The 8,643-nt window shown below is 52.7% G+C and overlaps 1 long non-coding RNA gene across 1 annotated transcript; it reads right to left on the bottom strand.

The window, feature by feature from the left end:
• Window positions 1–2,686: 2,686 nt before the first annotated feature.
• LOC127923313 (uncharacterized) lies at window positions 2,687–7,884 on the bottom strand. The gene is made up of 3 exons (XR_008114083.1): window positions 7,724–7,884; window positions 3,586–3,627; window positions 2,687–2,719 (listed from the first exon to the last, which is right to left on the bottom strand). It is a non-coding gene; the product is annotated as an uncharacterized LOC127923313 (long non-coding RNA).
• Window positions 7,885–8,643: the final 759 nt, after the last annotated feature.

Genomic DNA, 8,643 nt, shown 5'->3' with positions numbered 1-8,643 from the left:
TCGTTCTCTCCTCAACGAGCAGTCTCCACCCACAGGACAGCTGACTGGGTGTTTGTCGTTCTCTCCTCAACGAGCAGTCTCCACCCACAGGACAGCTGACTGGGTGTTTGTCGTTCTCTCCTCAACGAGCAGTCTCCACCCACAGGACAGCTGACTGGGTGTTAGTCGTTCTCTCCTCAACGAGCAGTCTCCACCCACAGGACTGGGTGTTAGTCGTTCTCTCCTCAACGAGCAGTCTCCACCCACAGGACTGGGTGTTAGTCGTTCTCTCCTCAACGAGCAGTCTCCACCCACAGGACTGGGTGTTAGTCGTTCTCTCCTCAGCGCAGCAGTCTCCACCCACAGGACTGGGTGTTAGTCGTTCTCTCCTCAACGAGCAGTCTCCACCCACAGGACTGGGTGTTAGTCGTTCTCTCCTCAACGAGCAGTCTCCACCCACAGGACTGGGTGTTAGTCGTTCTCTCCTCAACGAGCAGTCTCCACCCACAGGACTGGGTGTTAGTCGTTCTCTCCTCAACGAGCAGTCTCCACCCACAGGACTGGGTGTTAGTCGTTCTCTCCTCAACGAGCAGTCTCCACCCACAGGACTGGGTGTTAGTCGTTCTCTCCTCAACGAGCAGTCTCCACCCACAGGACTGGGTGTTAGTCGTTCTCTCCTCAACGAGCAGTCTCCACCCACAGGACTGGGTGTTAGTCGTTCTCTCCTCAGGCAGTCTCCACCCACAGGACTGGGTGTTAGTCGTTTTCTCCTCAACGAGCAGTCTCCACCCACAGGACTGGGTGTTAGTCGTTCTCTCCTCAACGAGCAGTCTCCACCCACAGGACTGGGTGTTAGTCGTTCTCTCCTCAACGAGCAGTCTCCACCCACAGGACTGGGTGTTAGTCGTTCTCTCCTCAGCGAGCAGTCTCCACCCACAAGACTGGGTGTTAGTCGTTCTCTCCTCAACGAGCAGTCTCCACCCACAGGACTGGGTGTTAGTCGTTCTCTCCTCAACGAGCAGTCTCCACCCACAGGACTGGGTGTTAGTCGTTCTCTCCTCAACGAGCAGTCTCCACCCACAGGACTGGGTGTTAGTCGTTCTCTCCTCAACGAGCAGTCTCCACCCACAGGACTGGGTGTTAGTCGTTCTCTCCTCAGCGAGCAGTCTCCACCCACAGGACTGGGTGTTAGTCGTTCTCTCCTCAACGAGCAGTCTCCACCCACAGGACTGGGTGTTAGTCGTTCTCTCCTCAACGAGCAGTCTCCACCCACAGGACTGGGTGTTAGTCGTTCTCTCCTCAACGAGCAGTCTCCACCCACAGGACTGGGTGTTAGTCGTTCTCTCCTCAGCGAGCAGTCTCCACCCACAGGACTGGGTGTTAGTCGTTCTCTCCTCAACGAGCAGTCTCCACCCACAGGACTGGGTGTTAGTCGTTCTCTCCTCAACGAGCAGTCTCCACCCACAGGACTGGGTGTTAGTCGTTCTCTCCTCAACGAGCAGTCTCCACCCACAGGACTGGGTGTTAGTCGTTCTCTCCTCAACGAGCAGTCTCCACCCACAGGACTGGGTGTTAGTCGTTCTCTCCTCAGCGAGCAGTCTCCACCCACAGGACTGGGTGTTAGTCGTTCTCTCCTCAGCGAGCAGTCTCCACCCACAGGACTGGGTGTTAGTCGTTCTCTCCTCAGCGAGCAGTCTCCACCCACAGGACAGCTGACTGGGTGTTAGTCGTTCTCTCCTCAGGCAGTCTCCACCCACAGGACTGGGTGTTAGTCGTTCTCTCCACAACGAGCAGTCTCCACCCACAGGACTGGGTGTTAGTCGTTCTCTCCTCAACGAGCAGTCTCCACCCACAGGACTGGGTGTTAGTCGTTCTCTCCTCAACGAGCAGTCTCCACCCACAGGACAGCTGACTGGGTGTTAGTCGTTCTCTCCTCAACGAGCAGTCTCCACCCACAGCCACTGACTGGGCGTTAGTTGTTCTCTGTAAACCCTCAGACACTCAGACCTGTGAAAGTCCCAGGAAGTCCAGACGTTTCTGAGATACTGGAGCGCCCGGCACCGACGATCGTACCACGCTCAAGGTCGCTCGTTTTTTCCCCTGTTCTAACGTCTGATGGACCAGTAACTGAATGCCTCGATGTCTGTCTGCTTTATATAACAAGCTACGACCACGTGACTCACTGTCTGGAGGAGCGATCCATTGTGGTGGATGGGACGGTGTACCTAATAAACTGTCCTGTGTATATAACTCACCTTTCTTGCATTTTTTATTTATTTAACTTGTTATTTGAACTAAAGTCGAGTTAAGAACAAATTCTCATTTACAATGACGGCCTCCTGCGGGACGGGGGGTCTGGGAATATAGAAATAGTTATTTAAAACTATAACACACACGCGACAGCAACACCTGGCGACACGACAGCAACACCTGGCGACGCGGCAGCAACACCTGACGACACGACAGCAACACCTGATTTACCGGGCAGCAACACCTGGCGGCGCGGCAGCAACACCTGACGACACGACGCGATAGCAACACCTGACGACACGACAGCAACACCTGATTTACGGCAGCAACACCTGACGATGCTGACAGCAACACCTGACTGACGACTGACAGCAACACTCTGACGACACGACAGCAACACCTGACGGTTTGACACGACAGCAACACCTGACGACACGGCAGCAACACCTGACGACCGCGGCAGCAACACCTGACGACACGGCAGCAACACCTGACGACGCGACAGCAACGCTGGGACGCAACAACACTCTGACGACGCGGGTAAACACCTGACGACGCGACAGTAACACCTGACGACGCTGACAGCAACACCTGACGACGCGACAGCAACACCTGACGACGCTGACAGCAACACCTGACGACGCTGATAGCAACACTCTGACGACGCTGGTAGCAACACTCTGACGACACAGACGCGCAAACACCTGACGACGCTGATAGCAACACTCTGACGACGCTGACAGCAACACTCTGACGACGCGACAGCAAATACCTGACGGCTACGATAGCAACACTCTGACGACGATATAACACTTGACGACATCGGTAAACACCTGATTTGATCGATAGCAATACCTGACGACACGGCAGCAACACTCTGACGACTACGACAGTAACACCTGACGACGCGTAGCAATACTCTGACGACGCTGCAGCAACACCTGACGACGCTGACAGCAACACTGATTTACAAGGTAGCAACACTTCGATTTACGTGGTAGCAGTAACACTTGACGACAAGCGGTAGTAACATCGACGCTGACAGCAACACTCTGATTTACACGACGCGACAGTAACACTTGACGACGCTGCAGGTAACACCTGACGAGACGCGACAGCAAACACCTGATTTATCAAAGGGTAGTAACACCTGACGCACGCTGACATAACATCCTGACGACACGACAAGCGACAGCAACACCTGACGACGCGATAGCAACACCTGACGACGCGACAGCAACACCTGACGACGCGACAGCAACACCTGACGACGCTGATAGTAACACCTGATTTACGCGATAGCAACACCTGATTTACACGACGCGATAGCAATACCTGGACGACGCGCAGCAACACCTGACGACGCGGCAGCAACACCTGACGACGCGACAGCAACACCTGACGGCATTACCTACAGCAACACCTGACGGCTATCGACAGCAACACCGACGACACGACAGCAACACCTGACGACACGACAGCAACACTCTGATTTACACGGGCAATAACACTCTGACGATACGGTAGCAACACTCTGATGCATAATGTAGCAAACACTCTGACGACGCTGATAGCAACACTCTGACGACGCTGCAGTAACACTGACGACGCTGGGTATAAATACCTGACGACAAGCTGACAGCAACACTCTGACGATACGACTGGCGACAGTAACACCTGACGACGCCGGGTAGCAACACCTGACGACAAGGCAGTAACACTCCTGACGACGCGGCAGCAACACCTGACGATTACGCTGCAGCAACACTCTGACGACGCCGCAGCAACACCTGACGACACGGCAGCAACACTCTGATTTACACGACATACACTCTGAATACCTGATTACCTGACGACAAGGCAGCAACACTCTGACGACGGGTAGTACACTCTGACGACAAGGTAGCAACACTCTGACGACGCTGGGTAGCAATACTCTGACGACGCGATAGTAACACTCGACGACGCGACAGTAACACCTGACGACGCGGTAAACACCTGACGACGCTGCAGCAACACCTGACGACGCGGCAGCCAAACACCTATTGATAATGACGTAACACCTATTGATGTGACAAAATGACACCTAATGTGTGACAATGACACCTTATTGTTGACTGACAACACCTGACTGATGGCGACAACACCTAATGATGTGACTGACAAACGCCTGACAAATGGCGAACCAATAACACCACAAATGACGATGGCGGTGTAACCTGACTGATGTGATAATGACGCCTGGTGATGTGACAACTGACACCTGACGACCTTTGACCCAGCCTGACACCCTGAATGATGTAATGACTTACCCGACCAGATGTGTAATGACACCCTGATGGCGACGAAATGACACCTGGTGATAGCGGGCCAATGACAACCTGATGGACCAATGACACGCCTGGTGATGGTAATGACTTGCCTGTTGATAGATGTGACACCTGATGACGGTAATGACGGCAAACACCCTGGTGACGATGACGGCAACACCTGACGACTGTGACGGCAACACCTATTAGCGGAACAATAAACCTGATTACGCGATATAACATCGACACCTAACCTGACGACGCTGCAACCCTGACGACCAGCGACAGCAACACCTGACGACGACGAGTAAACACCTGACGACGCGGCAGCAACACTCTGACGACAAAGCAGCAACACCTGACGACGCGGGGTAGCACTGACGCCTGCAGTAACACCTGACGACGCGCAGCAACATTCTGACGACGCTGACAGCAACACTCTGACGACGCTGGGCAGCAACACCTGACGACGCGGCAGCAACACCTGACGACGCTGCAGCAACACCTGACGACGCGGCAGCAACACTCTGACGACCGAGAAGCAACACCTGACGACAGCAATGCTCTGACAGCAAGTGCACCTGACGACGCTGACAACACCTGACGACGCTGACAGTAACACCACCTGACGACGCGACAGCAACACCTGACGACGCGACAGCAACACCTGACGACGCGATACCTGACGACGACGACAGCAACACCTGACGACGCTGCAGCAACACAATGACGACGCGGTATGGCACCTGACGACGCGCAGCAACACCTGACGACGCTGACAGCAACACCTGACGACGCGCTGCAGCAACACCTGACGACGCGACAGCAACACCTGACGACCCAGCGACAGTACCTGACGACGCCGACAGCAACACCTGACGACGCTGCAGCAACACCTGACGACGCGACAGCAACACCCGACGACGCGACAGCAACACCTGGCTTACGCGACAGCGGCACCTGACGCACGCGATACAGCAACACTCTGGATTGACGCGCCTGACGACAGTGCACACCTGACGACGCGACGGCACCTGACGACGCGACAGCAACACCTGACGACGCGACAGCAACACCTGACAGCGCGACAGCAACCTACCTGACGACGCGGCAGCAACACCTTTGGATTTACTTTGAGCAGCAACACCTGACGACGCTGACAGCAACACCTGACGACGACAGCAACACCTGAATAGACGACAGCAACACCTGACGACGCTGACAGCAAATACCTGACGACGCGACAGCAAACACCTGACGACGCGACAGCAACACCTGACGATAGCGACAGCAACACCTGACGACCTGACAGCAACACCTGACGACAGCGACAGCAACACCTGATTTACCTTCAGCACCTGACAGCCGCTGACAACACGACAGCAATGACCTGACGACAACACAGCAACACCTGACGACGCGACAGCAACACCGACGACGCGACAGCAACACCTGACGACGCGACAGCAACACCTGATGACGGCAGCAACACCTGACGACGCTGACAGCAACACCTGACGACGCGACAGTAACACTCTGACGATAGCGACAGCAACACCACGATGAACACTCTGACAGCAACACCAATACCTGATTTAAGCTGATAGCAAATACCTGACGACGCTGACAGCAACACCTGACAGACACAGACAACACCTGGCGACGCTGCAGCAACTGGCGACGCGACAGCAACACCTGACGACGCGGCAGCAACACCTGATGTGGGCCCGTAAACGCCTGACTGTGGACCAATGACACCTGGACAGATGGCGGACAGCCAAACGCCTGGTGATGGCGGGCCAATGACACCTGTGTGTGACCAATGACACCTGACGGTATGACAATGACACCACATTGATGACGTAAACGCCTGACTGATGTGACGAACACCTGACGATAGACCAATGACACCGGCCAAATATGAGCAATGACACCTGACTGACCAGCGACAGCCTTAATGACACCTGAATGACCGATAATGACACCTGTGTGTGACGTAACGCACCTGACGGTAATGACACCTATTGTGTGGCGAAACTTGCCTGGTGATGTAATGACATGATGATGGACAATGACGCCTGATAGACAACGATGGACAAATAACACCAGTATGATAATGACACCTGATGTGACCGTTAATGACACCTGTTGTGTGAACCGTAATGACACCACCAAATGACCAGCGGTAATGACACCTGATAGCGATGACAAACTGCCACAATGAGCAATAATGACTTGCCTGTGCTGACCAATGACCGAACGACGCCTGTTGTTCCGCGGTAATGACCTTATGACTGATGGCCACTGCCGCCTGTTGACGATGGCAATGTGGCTTATACCAAGCGTGGGTAATGACTTACCTAAATGGGCGGCAATAACGACACCTGATCGACCAATGACCAGCAACGCCTCGATGACGCGACTAGCAAACACCTGATTGACAATGACAATGACACCCCTGAGCGAAATGGCGACAATGACACCTGATTGACCAGCGGGCCAGCTGACACCTGACTGATGTGACAATGACACCACCGACCCGGCGTGACAATGACGCCACAGACGGTATGACAATGACACCACAGGCAACGTGACCAATGACACCGACAACGACCAAGCCTGGACACCCTAGCGATGTGTGTGACCAATGATAGTAGACAGCAACACCTGACATTGACAGTAGACACCTGGCGACCGTGACCAACGACCAGCACCACATGGCTTGACGCGACATAGCAACACCACTGACGACGACAGCAACACCAGCTGACGACAGCAATAGCAGCTGACGACGCTGCAGCAAACACCTGACGACGCGGTAGCAACACCTGACGACGCGACAGCAAATACCTGACGACGACAGCAGACAGCAACACCTGACGACAGCATACAACACCTGACGACGCGACAGCAGCACCTGGCTTGACGACGCTGACAGCAACACCTGACGACGCTGACAGCAACACCTGGCGACGCGACAGCAACACCTGACGACGCGACAAGCAACACCTGACGTGACGCGACAGCAACACCTGGCGACCCTGCGACAGCAACACCTGACGACGCTGACAGCAACACCTGACGCACGCTGCAGCAACACCTGACGACGCGGCAGCAACACCTGACGACCACGGCAGCAACACCTGACAGCGCGGCAGCAACACCTGGCGACGCGACAGCAACACCTAGACTGACTGTAGAACCATGATGTACTTTGCCTAGATCCTCAGCCCTGTGTCTGCTTTGTGTCCAACATGCCTCTTGTGTGGTCTCCCCTGTCTCTCTCTCTCTCTCTCTCCCGTCTCTCTCTCTTCTGTCTTCCTTGTCTCTCTCTCTCCCGTCTCTTACTTCTTTGTCTCTCTTGTCTCTCTCTCTCCCCTGTCTCTCTTCCCTGTCTCTCTCTCTCTCCCCTGTCTCTCTCTCTCCTGTCTTATCCCCTGTCTATATATATATCGCAATGTATATATATCCCCTGTTATATATATATATGCATGATGTCTATATATATCCCTGTATATATATATATATATATATTCCTTTGTATCCTATATAAATGATATGTATATATTGTTATCTCTTTCTGTCATGATAATATATATGTCTGATCTATATATGTTCTTTCTTTCTCTTGTTTCTTCTTCTTTCTTCTCTACCTTTTCTTTCCCTTTGTCTTTCCCTTTGTTCTCTTCCTTGTTCTCCTTTCTTTCCCTGTCTGTATGTAGCATATGCGTGTATATACATGCGATAGTGTATGTGTATGCGCGATGTTATGTATGATAATATGATGTATAACGCATGTATATGTATGATGTAATATGTAACATATGTATGCTTGATGTACATGTATGTAAGTATTAATATGCGATGTATGTCATGCGTGTATTAATGTGATGCACATATAATATGTATTAATGCATGATGTGTATGATATATGTGCATGTGTATGTGTGATATATTAATATGAATAGTTGTAATATGTATGAGCAGTAATAATATGTGCAATGATGTGTATGCATGATGTGTATGTATGTATACGTAGTGTGTGTAATATAAGTGCATGATGTCAGTAATGTCATGATATGTATGTATATGTGTATGTAAATAT

Source organism: Oncorhynchus keta, unplaced genomic scaffold (assembly GCF_023373465.1).
Source record: "Oncorhynchus keta strain PuntledgeMale-10-30-2019 unplaced genomic scaffold, Oket_V2 Un_contig_29263_pilon_pilon, whole genome shotgun sequence".
NCBI lineage: Eukaryota > Metazoa > Chordata > Actinopteri > Salmoniformes > Salmonidae > Oncorhynchus > Oncorhynchus keta.
This window is presented reverse-complemented; position numbering and strand designations above follow the sequence as displayed.